The 21959-nt window shown below is 39.3% G+C and overlaps 2 long non-coding RNA genes across 4 annotated transcripts; both read right to left on the bottom strand.

Moving 5' to 3' along the window:
• Positions 1-7581: 7581 nt before the first annotated feature.
• On the bottom strand, positions 7582-11122 carry LOC140015417 (uncharacterized). 2 transcript variants are annotated; one of them, XR_011822072.1, is made up of 3 exons: positions 10906-11122; positions 9036-9116; positions 7582-7774 (listed from the first exon to the last, which is right to left on the bottom strand). It is a non-coding gene; the product is annotated as an uncharacterized lncRNA (long non-coding RNA). The 2 variants fall into 2 exon arrangements; XR_011822073.1 differs by lacking the exon at positions 7582-7774 and having other exon boundaries at positions 8738-9116.
• Positions 11123-14043: 2921 nt separating this feature from the next.
• LOC140015062 (uncharacterized) lies at positions 14044-17748 on the bottom strand. 2 transcript variants are annotated; one of them, XR_011821821.1, is made up of 3 exons: positions 17368-17748; positions 15498-15578; positions 14044-14236 (listed from the first exon to the last, which is right to left on the bottom strand). It is a non-coding gene; the product is annotated as an uncharacterized lncRNA (long non-coding RNA). The 2 variants fall into 2 exon arrangements; XR_011821820.1 differs by lacking the exon at positions 14044-14236 and having other exon boundaries at positions 15200-15578.
• Positions 17749-21959: the final 4211 nt, after the last annotated feature.

Genomic DNA, 21959 nt, shown 5'->3' with positions numbered 1-21959 from the left:
GCTAAACAAAAGTACAAAAGCGACCCTACACGCCTCCCCTAGGGCCCAGGTTCCCAACGGAACCTAACGTGTCCACCTTGTACATCATCTCTGGACCGGTGGCTCGTGGCAATGCCTCCGCGGCCATATCTAGTATGACCTCGCAGTCCATCGAAATACTCCGAGCCCTCTCCTTCAGCTGCCTCTTCATAGCGAAGAGGTGCTGGTGAGTGTCCTGAAGCTGACGGCGTAAAGCGTCCGCCCTATGCATCTCATCTCGGAGACCCCGCTCCAAGTCCCTAATGCGCATCACCTGCCCGTGGCCAACCTCTCTGGCCTCCTCTAGCTGACTGATCAGACTGCGTCGCTCATCATCCACTGCTAGGACGACCTCGTCAGGGTAACTGTACGTATCCCAACACCTACAAGGTCGGTGCGACACCTGACCAAAAGGGGAGTACAAAGTGTAAGGCTCTCCAGGCCTCTGCCGATAACGGATCGTCCGCTTACGCAACACTCGATCCTCTGGGCTCCTCGCACTCAGAAGTCTCGGTCCCACGCCACTGGGTCCCGCACCACTCGAACTGCCCGGATACATACCTACAAAACATTAATTCGTCAGTTCTCCGGCATTTCAGCCTAAAATATATCATTCATCTTAAAAGAATCAAGTATGCCTAGTGCCTATCACGTATGTCCCACTTGCCCAAGTCCTCTAACCTCGGCGCTCTGATACCACCTGTGACGACCCCACTTCTCCCAAGGGCGGACCCGAGGGTATCGGTGGACCGCCTGCCTAGCTCGCGCCAGGACTCGAAACTTAAAGCAATAACACGAGATAAACCGAAAGAGCACTATATACACAATATATATACAATCCCAAAAGTGTTCTAATCATCCCATTACATCCTTATGAATATAACCAAAACCAAAGAGTAGACCCTAAGGAGGGTCCTTATACAAACCACCAAAACTAAAACAAACATCCTAATTGTCCAACTATTACATGCAAATCTAACTATACTAGTGTGTGTGTCAAAAGTCCCCGCGCCGGCCCCTGCTAAGGAAAATAAAAGAAAATGGGTAAGCTATATGCTTAGCAAGTAAAAATGGGCAAAAGCGTAAATCTCACATATTAACAATTACACAGTAAGAGTAAAGCAAAAGCAGAAAAATAACATCACATAATAAGGATACGGGTGGCTCCAAAGCCAATTCATGTGCCATGTATGATCTCCTGCCGACACTCCGTCGACCACAAATAATGGTCCGTAGAACTCCACTTGTTCTCCCATCGTACACCTTATCACCCTCTCTGGCCAGACACCTCACAAACTTGCTCGAGCGAACGAAATTGAGCTTGGTTCACAAGCTCGGGTCACAAACTTGGTCCACATACTCGGTGAACCGGATTCACAAACTTGGTGACCTCAATCCAGGTTGGACTGACTTCGACCAAGCCCTAACCGGCTCGAATAGTCCATCTAGGTATTGAGATCGGGCCCCAAACTCACAAACTTCACAAAATTATTCAAAAGTCACTCCGAGTCACAAGCTCAAGGGTTTTAGTTCCAAAATTGCTCATATACACAAGCCATGTACAAATATGTGCGCAAGTTAGGGTTTAGGTCGAGTGCGATAAAATACACCCTCGTCTAGGTACCCTCTTCATACATATTGAAACACATAAACAACTAACACACAAGAGCGGCCTGAATACTTACACAACGAACAAAAGAGCAAAAGTACGAAATTCGTGCCGCGAGGAGTAGCTAGTAGGCCCCACCGGCTCCACCTTGCTCACCAACGTCCGAAATTGAAGATTGTGTCACAATATATCACAAACGGCTACTAACATACTTAAAACAAGCAAAACGGCTAAATCGGCACATACGAGTGCGGAAACGGCATACGGATTCGGAAATGGTAACCTAATCGCTTTGCCGTCAAAGCTGTTTTGAATACAATCGAAGCTACGAGTGTCGGATCAAGGTACATGAGCTACCGTTACGAAGCTAAGAGGAAGGGTTACAATTTTCATGAAGATACCTAAGTCCGGATCTGAACGGAAATAGGTCGAAAGTATGGAAAATCGTTCCAGAAATTCGCACTTTAGAGTGACGGACAGGGTATGTTTGCTGGACCAAAACATCCAGCTCACAAATCCAAATCAGGAAATTCCAAAGGAATTAGAAATTTGGGACATAAGGCTAAAACATTGATGTTTTGGCCAGGACCTGAATCCAATCAGAACAGAACGAAAATTGAGTGCCAAAGTACCCGTCAGAACTGTCCAGATTCAAAGGCAGTTCTGACGATCAATCTTGTTTTGGTCATAACGGGAGCTACGGAACTCGGATTTTGACGTACTTTATACCGTTTCGAAGATAAAAAAAAGATCTACATTTATTATGAAGGGATCAATACCCAGTTCGTACGTTATCAAAACGGATAAAACATGGGCAGAAGCAAAATCCTCTCCTTCTTTTACCACAAAATTACCAAACACTAACCAAAATCCCTATCCTCACTTCATTTGCACTAATGAGCTTGCTCTAACATCCAACTAACCAAACCCCAACTCATTAGGCATTAGCCAAGCTAAACTATCCTAATGGAGTCTAGGGTTTCATGAACCAAATCTGATTTTACCAAAATCTAACCATACAAGAACAATCACTACACCACAAATCCCATCTACAAATCAATTTCTCAATCAAGGCAACTAAGGAAAACATTAAAGCAAGAAGCCCTAATTTTTTTTTCCTTTTGACCGAATTTCCAACAGCAATAAAACACTAAAATTAACCATAAAACTTCAATATAAACATCAAATCCACCATACAAATCCATAATCACAACAAAATACATCAATTCCATAGCTTAAAGATTAACAACCCCAAAATTTATCTTTCAAAGAAGATGGCATACCTTCAAATGAGTTTGGTAGATGATCAAACTTCAACAATCAAGCTCCTAAGTTGTTCCCTCAAGCTTCAAAGGCAAGATGAAAGGCTAGAAGATGAAGAACTTGAAGAATTTCTTTCCTCTCTTTGCTCTCTCAATCTCGGCTCTCCTCTCTCTTTTTCTCTTGTCTTGTTTGTCTTGTGATTATCTTATAATCCTAAGGTAATAAATAGTCAAAGACAATAAGAGATATTTTTAGGCCAACCAATCACATAAAAATGCTTTATTTGCCTTTTAAACCCTTGCACCTCAACCTAGTTTTTATTCTACACTTGCCCTCAAACATTTGATAATCTTTCAATTAACTCCATAGGTCATAACTTAATCTAGTTTAAAACATGTAATCACGCTTAATTACTTCACTAATCACTTTCCTATCTTAATCATCTATACTTAAACATACTTTTTCCATAATAAAAACAATCAAACAACAACTTTTATATCTTTGGCAAAATTGGGGGTTTTAAACCCCACTTAAGCTTTCTAATAAATTGTAACACTAGAGGTTTGCTAATCTAGAGTTTGCTAACCATTTCAAACTTGCTAAACCTTTGTAAACTAAAACAAATCCTAAACTTACGTATACCAAAACACACACTAGAACACCGAATATAAATTATAGCTCGAACCTACGAATATTAATACATAAACTAGGGTTTTCAATCTTAACCAAGATTAGGGTTTTCTCCTTAACCCTAATATCAACTTACGAACTGACTGGGGCCTCACAGAGACGATTGCGGGTGCGAAAATGCAAAAACCCTAAACAAGTGGAAAAAGGAAAAGGAAAATGAAAAATGCAACCTAAAACCTCCAAATGTGATGTATAAAAAGGTTTAACTAAATCAAGTTGCTCGGACTTTCTAAGTCTCCAGTGAAGTCGCCAAGCTGTCGCACCCCATTTTTTAATGAAAAAATAACGTGTTTATAAAATGAATTTTGATCAATTTTAGAGTGAAAATGAGTTTTTGATTTTTAGAAAATAAATAAAGAAAATGGGCCTAGAATGGGACTAGAAAGTACGATGATTTTGGCCTAAATTAAAAGTTTAAAAAGGGTTTTTAATTAAAAAAATAGGACTCACCACTTGATATTGAGTTAAGGTGTACCAAGTCACCTAAAATTAATTTTAAACAAAAACTAGAGAAAACCCTTTTTAAACGACTCCAAGTCTGCGAAAATCAAGAGAAAAAGGTTCGGGAGTCACGGTTGAAGAAAGGAAAGGCAAGGATAAAATCCAAGGCACCCTTTCAACCTAACCTAAAGCTAGTTGTGTGATTTAGTCGAAAATTTTCTTATTTTAACCTAAGAATTTATCATATTTGGATGTCACTATATGGATGCAATGTGACGCCCCCACTTCTCCCTAAGGCGAACCAAAGGGTATCCGCGGGACGCCTGCCTAGATCTCGCCAGGACTCAAGCAATTTCTGTTCAAGCTTATAGCGGTGCTAAAAGCCCACAACCAGATAATATAATACAATTAATGCGGAAGCGTTCAAGCTTAACGATATATAACAATCACCCAATCCTTACATCGGGTTTCCATAATACAACCCAAAATATACAATAGCCAAAAGTCTAGACAAAAGAGTTGGAACCCTATTACAAGAGTACACAAAAGAGAATTTCCTCTGAATCTCATTCCAAGCTCAAATCCTGTTAAGGAAAACAAATCTACTGGGTGAGCAAAACGCTCGTGAGGCCAAGAACACACATGCAAGCACATTGTTCAAGTAACAATCCCAATTTAACAAATAGAGCAATAATATTGCAATAAATAACAATTCGAGCAGGAAAAGTAAACAGAAACAATTCAAGGATATAGTAGCTCTCAGGAGCTAAGTTCCACTTGCTCTGCCGATGTCATTCATATACCTTCCCGCGATGACACTCCATCAACCGGGTCGCTATTTCCATTCCGTAGATCACCACTTACTTCCCTCCGTCCACCGTGCACCTCCCGGGCCCACAAGACATTTGTTAGGCGATACTCCTCGAGTATGCCAAGCAAGACCTCTCATTAGGTCGAGCTTCATTATCTCATGGTTCGCCAAGGTTCCCGACCAAACCCATGCCGACTCAAGTCCAAGGTCGGCCTATGAGTTTGGGCGTCCCCCATTTACATTTGAGAGCCGAGGAGATTCACTTCAACGACGTATGCAGCCATAGCATACCATTTCATTTCATTCAATCATTCAACCATCTCATTTTATTCAATTAAGTCATTCATAATTCATTCATTTCATTTGAATCATGAGTCATTCATTTCAAATAAGAACGAGTGCGATAAAGTACACACTCGCCTCCATTTTCAAAATCTCCGAACAATCATAACAATTAAGCATGTATCAAGTATTCATACAGTTGACACTCACCAATATAAGTAATGAGGAAGAAATGTCCCTCGGAGCTTTAGGCGTTCACTGGGGGATCCTCTTGAAGGTCCTCTTGTGTGCCTGAGCAATTAACAATGGACTATTACTGATAATCCTCAAACAATGAGGAAGGTCGTACCCTAGTACGAACTTAGAAAATATCTCAAAGATTGGCCTAGTTTTCTTTTTCAAAATCGAGCTCAAAAGAGTTACAAGACTCGAGTAAACAAATCATCATCCATAAAATCATTGGACGGAAATAAGTGTAAGCAAATAGATCTCAAAACGAACGACCGAAGTCGGAACAGGACGGGTAACATCACAATCCGGCCGGACTCTGGCCGGATTGGTGGCAGAGACCAAACCTCCATTTTTTTCAAATTCCATCACCAATCCGGCCGCCTATCCGGCCAAGAACTGGCCGGATTCAAGGCCGGATTCTGATGAATAGTTTCCCGCGCGGATTTCTTTCAATGGTCACAATTTTCAATTTTTGGTGCAATTATTTTAAAAATCATAAATCACTCCCTGATTGACTAAAATTGGAAAATTTGGTACCGTTGGAAACATACTTCAAAGTACTAAAAGTTTCTAGAAGACACCTTTCCATGAATCCAAGTGGAAGGCATTCAAATTTTGGCTTGAAGTTGATAACTTGCGTTATCAAGACAGGTTTAAGTTGGTTTTTGGCCAACTTTGAAAATTTGGCAAAATTCGTTCAATTTGAACTAGCCTTTGAAATTTGGAAATCTATTAGAGTTGTAATCCAAGTTTAAAATGGAACAAGCGGAATGAGAATTGAAGTTTTGAGGACCAAGATATGGTAGCTCAAAGTTACCCAAATTTCCTTGTTAAACAAGGGTTTTCCAAAATCAAGTCATGAACTTTGGGAGTTTAGTTGATCAATGAAACGGCCTCGGAATAACACCAAAATTAGCAGTATTATACTACCATATAAGGGTTATTCCTCTACCAAATTTTATAGATAAATAAGCACGGAAAGTTGGTTAACTAAAACACCAAAGTTTCTAAAATTTCAAGGCAAAACTGCCTTGTGTACAAAATGTCCTTTTTCTAAGCTTTTGGCCACATGAAATCCTTGCAAACATCGTACATTTTAGTAGACAATGTTTATTAAACATCCAAGATATGTTTGATGGTGATTAACACCAAGAATCTCGAATTAACAAGTCCCAATCGAGTTTAGTAACAATTTTGCCCAAAATGAGAATTTTCCTTCAAGAAGTCAGTTTCGAAATACAGCCACAAATCACTCAATTCAACTCAGAATTGGACGTGGTTAGTGGCGCTGGAAAACACTTTCATTAATCTATATTTTCTCAGAAGAAACAATTTTCAAAATCCATCCACAACTAGCTCACATTTGAGCATCAAGTGGTAGTTCGTGTTCTGCCCTGTAGTGAACCAACGAAACAGGACAGCAAACTTCAAATGAATGGTTTGCCTCACACAAGTAGAACCAGGATGTGCATTTTACACCAATAGAAATCTGGGAACGTCTAGTTTCCAGTTCCACAAATGGTACTCGATTTCGACATCGGAGTAAAAAGTTATAGCTGAAACAACAGGACTGCCTGGGCAATCTGGGAAAATTTTCCAGTTCTGCCATACTTTGGAAATCAACACGTTTGACCAACCAAATCATATTATTTTTCAACGAAACTTTCTACACTATCCATATAACATATATACATCATAAAAAAGCCATTAGAACCTCAAAATTTTGCACCAAAGTGCACGAACAGGGCAGGGGTAAAATGGTCACTTTTGCTCGTTGCACCATCCTTGAGTTTCTATCAATAACCCAACATTATCCCACCAATTTGAGCATTAAACCAACATTAATATCATCATAAATCATCAAATCAGTCCATCCAACCAAAGCGGGAGTTCATAGAGCCCACACAACAATTTTTTCAACATAACAAGCTACCCATGAGCATGCATAAGCTTAGATGTGCAATACTACTTCCATAAAGTAAGATTTAAAGGGTTGATCGTCCATTACCTCTCTTGATGAACTAGAACAGAATTTTCGGTCCAATGAATGCCCAAGAAATCCATGGAAAGCAGCCCTCTTTCTTAGCTTGATGTAATCTCCAATTGCTTAGCTAAGAGTGGTTGAAATTTGAAGTGAAATATGTGACGCCCCCACTTCTCCCAAAGGCGAACCAAAGGGTATCCGCGGGACGCCTGCCCAGCTCTCGCCAGGACTCACTACAATCCATCATTCAAGAGCTCGAAATACTTTAATTAACTTCAATACACAATTAAGGTACTTCAAATATCTCACACTTACAACTAAGTAGCTTTCAAGCTTAAATACAACCCAACGGAAAATGGTACAATAGCCATCCGTTATAATATAACTTAAAGTCTTCAAAAGAAAACATTCTAGTACTACTCACGAGTACCCTTGGTCTCGAACCCTGTAAAAGAAAACCACAACGTGGAATGAGCTACACAGCCCAGTGAGGTTCCAAGACACTCTAACGGTTCAAATAAATCAAGTAAGTTGGGCATATCATATGCATGGTTCAAGGTTACACAATGGCATGTTATCATGAGGTGATAATCTTTGTACGGTAATTTGAGACATTTATCATGGTATGAGACATTGGCATGTATAGTTCACGAGTGATTGGAGCTTATTACAGGCATAGCTCAGGATTTCATGTTGGCATTTTAGCACGAAACAATTATTATGATACAAGGTAAACATATACTGTAGGATACGGTGTTCCAGTGGAACTCTGTCGGTCATCTGCACCTTATGACTTCCGGATCCCCTCGGTTTGACTGGCCATCACCTTATCCCTCCAGTGGTAATACTCGAGTATACCGAAACGGTTGTCCAGGGTTCCAACCTACCCGACCGAGCCCAGTCCTGGCTCGAGTAGGTCAGTAACCGAGGCAGGGCCCAAGTTCAGCTTAGAGCTTACAACATGCACAAGTAATCAAGTAATTCGACAAAAGGTAAAATTCATCATTTGAGTAGGTCGAGTGAGATAAAGTACACACTCGCCTAACAATGATGGACAACTTCATATAACATGTGATTCATGATAATCAAGTGATCAAGTGGATACTTAGCACGTAAGCACGTAAGCAATACAAGTTGATTTCATGGGAGCATATAATTCACGGATATCGAATAATCATATAGATTAAAAATCATATGAGCAAATAGTCAGGTAATCAGGTAGTCATGTGGGTTGGTAAACGGTTCACGGTTAACGGTTAACTGTTCACGGTTGACGGTTAATTGACAAGCATTGGTCATATGCATAGGCCATCATTGGCCGTTATCCCATTTTTACCACGTGAGAGTCGAGGAGATTCACTCCAACGACGTATGCAACCTTAGCATACCAAGTCATGTTATTCGAGTATTTTCAAGCATGAATTATTCATCTCAAAAGAGAACGAGTGCGATAAAGTACACACTCGACTCCATTTTTCAAAACCAAGTAGACTAAGTAAACAATCTAGCAAGTTAAGCATGTATCGAGTTCATATGGTCATTTGATATGGTTAATGATTTAACCAATTCGTGTAGATATACAATGCAAGTATACATTCCTTAAATAGGCATGAGTATGGTAAATACTTAACACATAGCACTTAATAATCATGAAATAAGCGTGTCCTAGACTTATTCAATTACGTATTCCTATATGGAACACTCACCTAGTCAAAACAAGCGAGTAGTTTTCAAACAAGCGTTTTAGGTGTCCGCTCCGAGTTCCCCTTGGAGATTCCCTCGAGTGCCTGAGTAAACAACCATTAACTATTATACACTATCACTTAGAACTCCTACTTATCAAAGAAGGTTGTACAATCTAAAGGGAATTCATGAATTGGGCCTTAATTATTAATAATCGAGGCTCAAGAGTAAAGTTTTAAAGTCTAAAGAAAGAGACTAACATTTTTCATGAAATCGAGTTAAAAATGTTCAATCGGTATCGAGAAAAGAAGGCAAGTTTCCAAAATCTCATTTCTAAGAAATTGTCAAATTTTAGCTTTGGGTGTCAATTCTAGAAAAATCGTATCTTGCACTACGTAGGTCCAAAATTGGAAAGCTTGATACCATTGGAAACTACATTCCGAGTACTACAAGTTTCTAGAAGACACTTTCCCATGATTCCAAATGGAAGGTATTCAAAAGTTGGATCAAAGTTACAGCTGTAGAATACTAAGACAGTTTCAAGGTTGGTTTTTGGCCAATTTTGGAAATTCAGTAAAATTCACTTGTTTTGAACTAACCTTTGAAATTTGGAAATCAAATAGTGTTACAATCCAAGAGTATAACAATACAAGCGGATTGAGAAATGGAGTTTCGAGCACCAAGATATAGTAGCCCCAAGTTGAGGAAGATTCAAGACTGAAGAAGAATTTCCAGTTTTGAACCTCCAACACTAGAAATTTAATTCGGTATCGAAACGAACTTGGATTGGTACCAAAATTGGCAGTATTTTACTCCCATATGAAAGGTACCACTCTATCAAATTTCAGGGAAAAATACTTTCGGTAAGATAGTTAATTAGTCAACCAAAGTTCAGGAAAATTATAAGGCAATCTGCCTTTGACTTTCATTTTCCAAATTTCCAATCGTCTAACCAAGAAAGTTATCCAACCATGGTTCATTTGTGAAATAAGGGTCTAAGATACACCCATAATATCTTTGGTAAGTGTTTAATATCAAAAACATCAACTAACAAGTTCATTCCAAGATTTGGTTCCAAACCAGTCCCAACATTAGGGTTTTCCAAAACAGAGCAGTCCACTTGTTTCAGTCACAACTCAGTCAATATAGCTCGAAATTGAGCATGGCTTATGCCGTTGGAAAATACATTCATAGTACTAAAACATCACAGAAGAAGTCATTCCCAAATTCGGCACCCATCTGGTTCAAATTCGGGCATCAAGTTGCTGCCTGAACACTTCATTCCAGACGAACAGAGCAACAGGACAGCGAACTTAAAACATTTGGTTCGGCTTGCTCACAAGGAATCAGAACGTAAATTTTATACCAAATTAAAGCTAGGAATGTCTAGTTTCAAACGCCACCGACGGCACATGATTTCGACATCCGAGGACAGAGTTATAGCCAAAATGCCAACGCTGGACAGTGCAATACGGAACAGATTTCCAGATTGCCACTTCTAGGAGAAAAATTCATTTGACCCACCAAACGTTAATGTTTTCCAACGAAAATTTTTACACACATAATATAACATATATACATCAGGTTCATGCCAATAGATCACCAAAAATGGGCCTTCTTATGGCCGAACAAAACAGGGGCATTTTCGGAAATTCTTGCCAAGACCTCTACTTTGAGTTTCCAACAATAACACTCCATAAACTCATCATTATAACCACTAAACTACCATTAAATCCAACAGTAATCCTTAAATCAGCAACAACAACCCAAGTGTGGGAATACCAAGAGCCCACTCATTTCATTTTCACCATAAACAAGCTAACTAAGTGCATGCATGAGCTTAATCTTGCTATATAAATTCCAAAAGACAAGAATCCAAGGGTTGATCATTACCTATTCCTTGGGTGTGCAAGATCAGAAATTTCGGCCCTCTTGAAGCTCCAAGAACCCGTGAAGATGCAGCCTTTTGTTAGCTAAATCCAACCTCCAAGAGGTTTGCTAAGTGGTCTCCAAGTTTGGTGTGATTTGGAGGTGATTTGGGGTAGTTTTGGTTGAGATTAGTGTGCAGAATTTTTGTTGCAAATGAGTTAGAGAGAGAGAGGAGCTTGGCCGGCTGTGAGGAGAGAGAAGAGAGAGTGTGATTTTGATCTAAGTTGGCTTCTCAAAGAAGATTAAATGTGTGGTGAAAAATTGTTCCAAAGTCAACTCTTGTAAGGCTCGTTTGGCACGTTTTTAGGCTCGATTTTCTCGCGCGTTTGGTTCACTAGTGCACTAAACCTCTAATGCACTCATGTTAATATAAACATTATTCACTCTTAATTGTCTCGAAACAAGGGTCTAAAGTTCCTGAATTTAAATCGCGCGTGTGAAAACGCGTATCTCCAATTTAAGCGCGATAACGCGAAACTTCCGAGAAATTCTTATAACGATAGTACTAATAACTATCACTTGAGTATTTAAACATTAAAATGCCTAATTTAGGTCCATTGTACATGTCTCCAATATTTCAAACCTATTGTACTCTCAATCGATCAAGATTTCCAAAGACGTGTTCACTATTTTCACTAAACGAGCTTCCGAAAATTAATTTTTGAAACAAGTCATTTTAAAAATATAATGAAACTATATTTTCATGTAATTAGGTCTCAAGAGCTTAGAAAATAATATTCGGAGTAAAAGACCAAATAAATAATTAAATAAGCTAAAAATAGGAGATTAAATAAGTAAATTTTGCGAGTCCTCACAACCTCCCCTCCTTAAAAGAATTTCGTCCTCGAAATTCATACCTTCTGTAATTTCAGACAACTCTGAACCATGTGGTGTGTTCATGTTATGCGTTCTTTCAGATGCTATTGGTCGGTTTCTCCTTCCATTGACTTGTCGAGGGACAGTTCCATTTCCTTGTGGAGCAGTAGTTTCTCGTGGATACCTCCTTGGACAGTCATGAACTTTATGGTTGGTACTCCCACACCCCATACACTTTCGTCCCTTTAGCCAACAGTTTTCTTCAATGTGATTCGTCCTTCCACAATATCCACAAGTCGGACGAGGTGTTGTGACCTGACTGGCTTGCGAGGTTTTCTTTGATCGTGTCTGTTCTACTGAAGTCCCTCGCGACATAGTTCCTTTTGGTTCCTTTATCATGAGTGGTGCAGGAAATAACAGTCCTACTCCATCCACTTCTTTTCTAACTTTGGGTGGTGGTCCATTTCCTCCTAGTGTACTATCAGATGCATCTCTTTTCCTTGCTTGAAGAGCTCTCAGTTGAGATTTTGTGCTTTCTACCCTTTGCGCTTTTTCGAGAGCGTCACTAAATGTTTCAACCTGTGCTGCAGCAAGGGCATCTTGGATTTCCAAATCTAATCCTTGGATAAACCTTCTTATTCTCTTCCGTTCAGTAGCCACCAATTCTGGGGCATATGTAGATAACTTTGTAAAGCGTGTTTCATACTCAGCTACGCTCAAAGTTCCTTGACGAAGTTTTATAAAATCATCTTCTCTCTTTTCTTGGACAAGTGGAGGAAGAAATTTCTCATTAAATTCACGTACAAAGTTTATCCAAGTCCTTAGGGTTTGATCTCTTTCCCACTTGTTTCTTATAACATTCCACCAGGCTCGGGCTGCTCCTTCAAGTTGAAATACAGCAAAGGTGACTTGTCTCTCCTCTGTGTAATCCAAGGCATCGAATATATTTCTTATATTCTCTAACCAATTCTCAGCCACCTCTGGATCAGGTCCTCCAGCAAACTTGGGCGGGGAAAATTTTTGAAACCGCTCTAAAGCTCGATCCTCCCCTATCTCTTGATTTCCACGTTGGTTTCCTTGTCCAACACCTTGACCTTGTTGAGCTACCAAGAGCTCCAGGATATCCGTCATGCGAGTTAAAACTTGTCCCATTTGGTCATTTCCTCTCCCAGCACTTAGCTCAACGTTTTGATCAATATCGGACCCATTAGCTACTCTTTCATTTCGGGGTTGTCTAGGTTGACGTCCCTTTCGTTGTCCTCTAGTTTCCATGTTCACAACTAATCTATACGCACATGCATAACCCTCACACTTAGTTAAAATTGAACTATACTCATATACCAGTAGCAACATTTAAAAAGGATGAAGTCACTTACACAAATAACATTATCACCATGCAAGTAAACACAAACTAGAGTTCATTAAATCATAACACAAATTATGGCCAAGTAAAGTTCATGCCAAGTCAAAGTCAATAGCAAAATAAACAAGTGATCATCACAAGTACATTCATCTTCAAGGCGCAGACTCTAAGTTCTACTCCCATCGTCTCACTATAAAAGATCACAAGTAGGGATTCACTAGATTATTGGAACTAGACGATTCTCATTCCCTAACATGCTCGATTTCAATCCCAACACAAGGATCTTTTGAGTTACAATATTTTCCATCTTCCACTCTTAATTATTGTACCATCTTAACCAAACAATTATTGGTTTCCTGTAACCATTCACATGAAATATCGATTCATTCTTATTCCCCAAAAATGGAGATATAAAGTCCTTATGGTTGCCCTCAACTCTCAAGTACTCGGGTACAAGAATCCGAAATAAGGTAATTCACAACTCGAGCTGGCCGGTCCCAAGAGTAAATCACCACATTCGAGATTCCTACCCAACATACATATCAAATTCCCTCCAATTATCAAGATAAAGGTTTTACAACCTACAATATTCATGATTCACAGCTTACATTTCTAGAAGGGCACTTAAGCCTTTACTCAATCACATAGTAAGGACCATAACACCACTTGGTCCTATCTTGCTCCTTTGTAGAGACCACGTGAATTGGCTCTAAATTTCATTGCTACAAGCAATCTTTTAACTTTCAAACCAGTCCCACAGTCCGGCATCCTAAACATTTAAGCCTAGGATACACTACAAAGATCTGAAGCCTAAGCTCTGATACCAACTGTGACGCCCCCACTTCTCCCAAAGGCGAACCAAAGGGTATCCGCGGGACGCCTGCCCAGCTCTCGCCAGGACTCACTACAATCCATCATTCAAGAGCTCGAAATACTTTAATTAACTTCAATACACAATTAAGGTACTTCAAATATCTCACACTTACAACTAAGTAGCTTTCAAGCTTAAATACAACCCAACGGAAAATGGTACAATAGCCATCCGTTATAATATAACTTAAAGTCTTCAAAAGAAAACATTCTAGTACTACTCACGAGTACCCTTGGTCTCGAACCCTGTAAAAGAAAACCACAACGTGGAATGAGCTACACAGCCCAGTGAGGTTCCAAGACACTCTAACGGTTCAAATAAATCAAGTAAGTTGGGCATATCATATGCATGGTTCAAGGTTACACAATGGCATGTTATCATGAGGTGATAATCTTTGTACGGTAATTTGAGACATTTATCATGGTATGAGACATTGGCATGTATAGTTCACGAGTGATTGGAGCTTATTACAGGCATAGCTCAGGATTTCATGTTGGCATTTTAGCACGAAACAATTATTATGATACAAGGTAAACATATACTGTAGGATACGGTGTTCCAGTGGAACTCTGTCGGTCATCTGCACCTTATGACTTCCGGATCCCCTCGGTTTGACTGGCCATCACCTTATCCCTCCAGTGGTAATACTCGAGTATACCGAAACGGTTGTCCAGGGTTCCAACCTACCCGACCGAGCCCAGTCCTGGCTCGAGTAGGTCAGTAACCGAGGCAGGGCCCAAGTTCAGCTTAGAGCTTACAACATGCACAAGTAATCAAGTAATTCGACAAAAGGTAAAATTCATCATTTGAGTAGGTCGAGTGAGATAAAGTACACACTCGCCTAACAATGATGGACAACTTCATATAACATGTGATTCATGATAATCAAGTGATCAAGTGGATACTTAGCACGTAAGCACGTAAGCAATACAAGTTGATTTCATGGGAGCATATAATTCACGGATATCGAATAATCATATAGATTAAAAATCATATGAGCAAATAGTCAGGTAATCAGGTAGTCATGTGGGTTGGTAAACGGTTCACGGTTAACGGTTAACTGTTCACGGTTGACGGTTAATTGACAAGCATTGGTCATATGCATAGGCCATCATTGGCCGTTATCCCATTTTTACCACGTGAGAGTCGAGGAGATTCACTCCAACGACGTATGCAACCTTAGCATACCAAGTCATGTTATTCGAGTATTTTCAAGCATGAATTATTCATCTCAAAAGAGAACGAGTGCGATAAAGTACACACTCGACTCCATTTTTCAAAACCAAGTAGACTAAGTAAACAATCTAGCAAGTTAAGCATGTATCGAGTTCATATGGTCATTTGATATGGTTAATGATTTAACCAATTCGTGTAGATATACAATGCAAGTATACATTCCTTAAATAGGCATGAGTATGGTAAATACTTAACACATAGCACTTAATAATCATGAAATAAGCGTGTCCTAGACTTATTCAATTACGTATTCCTATATGGAACACTCACCTAGTCAAAACAAGCGAGTAGTTTTCAAACAAGCGTTTTAGGTGTCCGCTCCGAGTTCCCCTTGGAGATTCCCTCGAGTGCCTGAGTAAACAACCATTAACTATTATACACTATCACTTAGAACTCCTACTTATCAAAGAAGGTTGTACAATCTAAAGGGAATTCATGAATTGGGCCTTAATTATTAATAATCGAGGCTCAAGAGTAAAGTTTTAAAGTCTAAAGAAAGAGACTAACATTTTTCATGAAATCGAGTTAAAAATGTTCAATCGGTATCGAGAAAAGAAGGCAAGTTTCCAAAATCTCATTTCTAAGAAATTGTCAAATTTTAGCTTTGGGTGTCAATTCTAGAAAAATCGTATCTTGCACTACGTAGGTCCAAAATTGGAAAGCTTGATACCATTGGAAACTACATTCCGAGTACTACAAGTTTCTAGAAGACACTTTCCCATGATTCCAAATGGAAGGTATTCAAAAGTTGGATCAAAGTTACAGCTGTAGAATACTAAGACAGTTTCAAGGTTGGTTTTTGGCCAATTTTGGAAATTCAGTAAAATTCACTTGTTTTGAACTAACCTTTGAAATTTGGAAATCAAATAGTGTTACAATCCAAGAGTATAACAATACAAGCGGATTGAGAAATGGAGTTTCGAGCACCAAGATATAGTAGCCCCAAGTTGAGGAAGATTCAAGACTGAAGAAGAATTTCCAGTTTTGAACCTCCAACACTAGAAATTTAATTCGGTATCGAAACGAACTTGGATTGGTACCAAAATTGGCAGTATTTTACTCCCATATGAAAGGTACCACTCTATCAAATTTCAGGGAAAAATACTTTCGGTAAGATAGTTAATTAGTCAACCAAAGTTCAGGAAAATTATAAGGCAATCTGCCTTTGACTTTCATTTTCCAAATTTCCAATCGTCTAACCAAGAAAGTTATCCAACCATGGTTCATTTGTGAAATAAGGGTCTAAGATACACCCATAATATCTTTGGTAAGTGTTTAATATCAAAAACATCAACTAACAAGTTCATTCCAAGATTTGGTTCCAAACCAGTCCCAACATTAGGGTTTTCCAAAACAGAGCAGTCCACTTGTTTCAGTCACAACTCAGTCAATATAGCTCGAAATTGAGCATGGCTTATGCCGTTGGAAAATACATTCATAGTACTAAAACATCACAGAAGAAGTCATTCCCAAATTCGGCACCCATCTGGTTCAAATTCGGGCATCAAGTTGCTGCCTGAACACTTCATTCCAGACGAACAGAGCAACAGGACAGCGAACTTAAAACATTTGGTTCGGCTTGCTCACAAGGAATCAGAACGTGAATTTTATACCAAATTAAAGCTAGGAATGTCTAGTTTCAAACGCCACCGACGGCACATGATTTCGACATCCGAGGACAGAGTTATAGCCAAAATGCCAACGCTGGACAGTGCAATACGGAACAGATTTCCAGATTGCCACTTCTAGGAGAAAAATTCATTTGACCCACCAAACGTTAATGTTTTCCAACGAAAATTTTTACACACATAATATAACATATATACATCAGGTTCATGCCAATAGATCACCAAAAATGGGCCTTCTTATGGCCGAACAAAACAGGGGCATTTTCGGAAATTCTTGCCAAGACCTCTACTTTGAGTTTCCAACAATAACACTCCATAAACTCATCATTATAACCACTAAACTACCATTAAATCCAACATTAATCCTTAAATCAGCAACAACAACCCAAGTGTGGGAATACCAAGAGCCCACTCATTTCATTTTCACCATAAACAAGCTAACTAAGTGCATGCATGAGCTTAATCTTGCTATATAAATTCCAAAAGACAAGAATCCAAGGGTTGATCATTACCTATTCCTTGGGTGTGCAAGATCAGAAATTTCGGCCCTCTTGAAGCTCCAAGAACCCGTGAAGATGCAGCCTTTTGTTAGCTAAATCCAACCTCCAAGAGGTTTGCTAAGTGGTCTCCAAGTTTGGTGTGATTTGGAGGTGATTTGGGGTAGTTTTGGTTGAGATTAGTGTGCAGAATTTTTGTTGCAAATGAGTTAGAGAGAGGGAGTGTTTTGGCCGGCCATGAGGAGAGGGAAGAGAGAGTGTGATTTTGATCTAAGTTGGCTTCTCAAAGAAGATTAAATGTGTGGTGAAAAATTGCTCCAAAGTCAACTCTTGTAAGGCTCGTTTGGCACGTTTTTAGGCTCGATTTTCTCGCGCGTTTGGTTCACTAGTGCACTAAACCTCTAATGCACTCATGTTATATAAACATTATTCACTCTTAATTGTCTCGAAACAAGGGTCTAAAGTTCCTCAAATAAAGTCGCGCGTGTGAAAACGCGTACCGCCAATTTTACCGCTATAACGCGAAACTTCCGGGAAATTCTTATAACGATAGTACTAATAACTATCACTTGAGTATTTAAACATTAAAATGCCTAATTTAGGTCCATTGTACATGTCTCCAATATTTCAAACCTATTGTACTCTCAATCGATCAAGATTTCCAAAAACGTGTTCACTATTTTCACTAAACGAGCTTCCGAAAATTAATTTTTGAAACAAGTCATTTTAAAAATATAATGAAACTATATTTTCATGTAATTAGGTCTCAAGAGCTTAGAAAATAATATTCGGAGTAAAAGACCAAATAAATAATTAAATAAGCTAAAAATAGGAGATTAAATAAGTAAATTTTGCGAGTCCTCACACCAAGAAACCCTAAAATAATCAAAATAAACCAATTGAAGGTTTCACTTCCAGAATCGAGTAAATAGAATGCACATGTGAGGCTCGACTACTAGTCGTATGCCTCGCCAAATAATTACTAATGCAAGGGTGCAAAATATGATTTTTGGGAACAAAAAGGTAACATGAAGACCTAGGTTCAACAACCCAAAAGCCCTTCATTTCTACCAAAAGGCAAATCCAACTTAAAGGAACCAAACGGCCTAGAAAATCGGGCAGCACTTCCCCTAAAATTCTTACTTTTCCAGCCATTAAGGCTTCATTATTTCCTCGAATCAGTCCCAACATCTCACACAAAATTCACCTCATTTCCAAAAGCCATTCACTAGGCTCAAAGTAAAAGTTAACTAAGACATGACCGGAATAAGGGTAAGCCTTAAAACATGCAAACAAGTACAATGAGACTCGATAACTAATCATAAATCAGTGCCAAATATGACCCCAATAGGGTTCCATAAGCATATATAATCATTAGAGAAAACCAGAAATTCAGAAATGCAATTAGCTTTGGCCCTGAAAAAAACAGTTTTTGACTTCTTTTTGCGGTAATGGCACCAAATGCCCTATGATTATCGGATGAAGGTGTAAGACCCACCATTTCGAAGCTAAAAGACAGGGCTACAACATCACAGAAGGCCACTCAACCCAGTTTTGAGTACAAACAGGTCAAAAATGCAAGATACTACATCAAAATGTAAAACAGATTCACCAAAACGCATTCTAGCGAAAATATCATAACCCAGGCTCTACAAGTTCAAATCCAGAAATTCCAAAACCATTTGAAACTTAAGAAATAGGGATAAATTCCATCAGAAGGCCTCAACAACCAATTCGGAAGCATTCCAGACCAAAACAACCAATTACAGTCGCAAATCCCAATTTAGGGTAAAACCAGAACAGCAATAGTAATTTCGACTTATCTCACTCTACACTACTCCAATTGACCTGAAATTGTACAGGAACCTTTAAAATGTCATTCCCTACAACTTTCATGTTTTAAGTCAAGGCCAATTCGGCCTCTAAGTAGGACCTAAAATTTCGGACAGAATGAAGAACAAGGAACCCTAGTTTTTTCAATTTTCTTCCAAAACAGAAATTTCTTGCAATTAATCACTTTTTCCACCTCCTAGCTTCCTCAAATATCATTTCCAAACATCATACATAACCACATAATAATAATCATATGAAAACAGAAAAATCCTAATTAAATAGAAAGTGTCATCAATCTCAACCAAAATCATGAAATAACACCAAAGATCATCACTTTAACTCACTTAGGTTGCTCATTAAGCATTATTGGAAAGAGAAAAGGAGTTTCTTCATTACTCACCTTGATACCCAAAGGAATGGAGCAACCTTGCACTTAAATCTTCCAAATTACTTCACAAAACAACTCACTATCACTCCCTTAAGGGTTTCTATGGAACAAAAACAAGATTAAACGGTTTGGAGAGTTTGGAGAGTTTTCTTTCCCTTTTGTTGCTTGAAGAGAATCGGCCAAGGAGAGAAGAAGATAAGGAAATTTTTGGTCAATTTTGATATTAATTTGGTAAAGACATGAATAGTGGTCATACAAGTCAATCCAACCAAATGGTGACACTTGTCACCTAATTAATGAATCTCTATCTCTTTGTTCCCTCTCACACCAATCCAAATAACATCCTCTACTTATCCCTTAACACCTGGTAAATTAAATCCAGTATCCAAAACTCAACCTAGTTGACCGAAAATTGCCGAACTTTTCGCACTAGTGGGTCCCACGTCCGGTATTCACTCTTAATTTCTCAAAACCTAGTCAATACTAGAAAAATCATCTAAAAATTATATTTACTCATAAAATTCACCAGAAAAATTTCCTAAGCCAGAAAATGCAGAACATGCCATTAAAGGGGATAAACCCTAGGAAAATTATTAAGAGGAATTTACGGGTTCTCACATTTTTCTCCTTTGTTGGTTCGGCTGTTGAGAGTGAGGAGAGAGAGAGGGAAAAATCTGATGGAGCTTGCTTCTTGAAGGTAGAAGGTAGCTTAATGGTTAAGTATTGGGTGCACAAAGTCAATCGCAAATAGTGCGCGTGCGCGCGCGTTTTGTGCTCGATTCCTCTTAAGTTTGTTGCACTAGTGCACTAAACCTCTAATGAACTTATATTCATATAAATATTATTCACTCTTACTTGCCCCTAACTAAGGATCTAAAGTCCCTCAATTAAATCGCGCGTGTGAAAACGCGTATTTCCAATTTAAGCGCGATAACGCGAAATCTCTAAGAAATTCTTATAACGATAGTACCACTAACTATCACTTGAATACTTAGGCATAAAAATACCTATTTTAAGACCATTGTGCTAGCCTCTAATTTTCCAAGCTTATTGTTGTAGACACCAAATTTTTGATTTTTTAACTTTATTGGTTTAATTAATTTAATTTTGCTTTATTTGTTTCAATTCTAGGGTTTTTATTTTATTTTATTTTATTTTGTTCTAGTTCATTTTATTTTATTATTTATTTATTTTTGTCTTCATACTAAATTTCAAAAAAGGGAAAAATGAAAAATACAAAAATACAAAATAATGTGTGAAATAGGTGGAAGTTTGCATGCTAGACAAATGGAGAATATGCAATAGGGACAAGTGTCCCTTTTTGTCTTGGACAACACATTACCTAGGTAGCAAGGTGTCTAGACACTTGTAGGATAGGGATTGAAAAGGAAAAAATAGGAAAAAGAAAAAGGATCGAAGGGTTTTGGGGGTCTGGTGAAAAAAAGGAAAAAAAGAAAAAAACAGCACAAGGGGGAGTTTTCGGGGGAGGCAGCTAAAAAAAACAGTACAGGAGCTTCATGAGGGAAGAGGTCGGGCTGAAAAAATGGAGTTCCTCCTCGTAGGAAAAAACTGCTTCGTATTTTCTAATCCAAATCTGATCCGATCTGCCCATCGAATTCCTTCTCCAACTCCTTCAAAAGTCCTCTTAACACCACCACCAGTTTCAGCATGCCCTTTCACCATAGGCACAACCACAACTCCACCCCTGCCGCCTGCTCAGTTTCTTCTTCACGACCCCGCCGCTGCCGCTGTCAGCCGCACCTTCCCCTTCCAACAGCTCTTTAGTGGTCCAGTGCCGCCATGGCCTCATCCCTACCACAAATCTCCACCGCCCTTTGTCCCAGTCCAGACAACCAAACCTCCATTTCTCCCTACTCAACTGCCGGGACATCGCCGCCCACCACAGATCTCCTCTCTCCCTCACGCTATCTGCCCAAGCCACCTCCAGTCCGCGTCCGCCGCTGCTGCTGTCCGCCATCGTCACATCGCGCGCAACCTCCATCGCAGTCACCAGCAACCACAACCCTTTTTCTCCAGCGTGACCAACAAGTGGCCAACGGCCTGCCCAAGAACCGGAGCCGCCACCACCACCAGAATCAACCGTCACCGCCAGCGAAGCCCGCTGAAAGAGCACTTTTTCCTTGTCTCGAAGCCCAAAGTCTGCAGTTGGTTTCTTTTGATTTCTGGGGAGTACGATCACTTCCTTGCGGGTTCCTGCTGAGGATTCAAGTCCAGAGGAAGTGAAACAGGTAATATTCAACTTTTTTTTTTCTCGTCGTTTTAATCTTCAGATGGAACCAAATCCGCTAAGCTGAAATCTGGTCCTTTGATTCATTTGCTGGGTCTTTGCTAAACCAATATGCATCAACCTCGCGTCTGATTGGGT

Source organism: Coffea arabica, chromosome 10e (assembly GCF_036785885.1).
Source record: "Coffea arabica cultivar ET-39 chromosome 10e, Coffea Arabica ET-39 HiFi, whole genome shotgun sequence".
NCBI classification, from domain to species: domain Eukaryota; kingdom Viridiplantae; phylum Streptophyta; class Magnoliopsida; order Gentianales; family Rubiaceae; genus Coffea; species Coffea arabica.
Note: the sequence above shows the minus strand (reverse complement) of the source record. Positions and strands in the feature narration are given on the sequence as shown.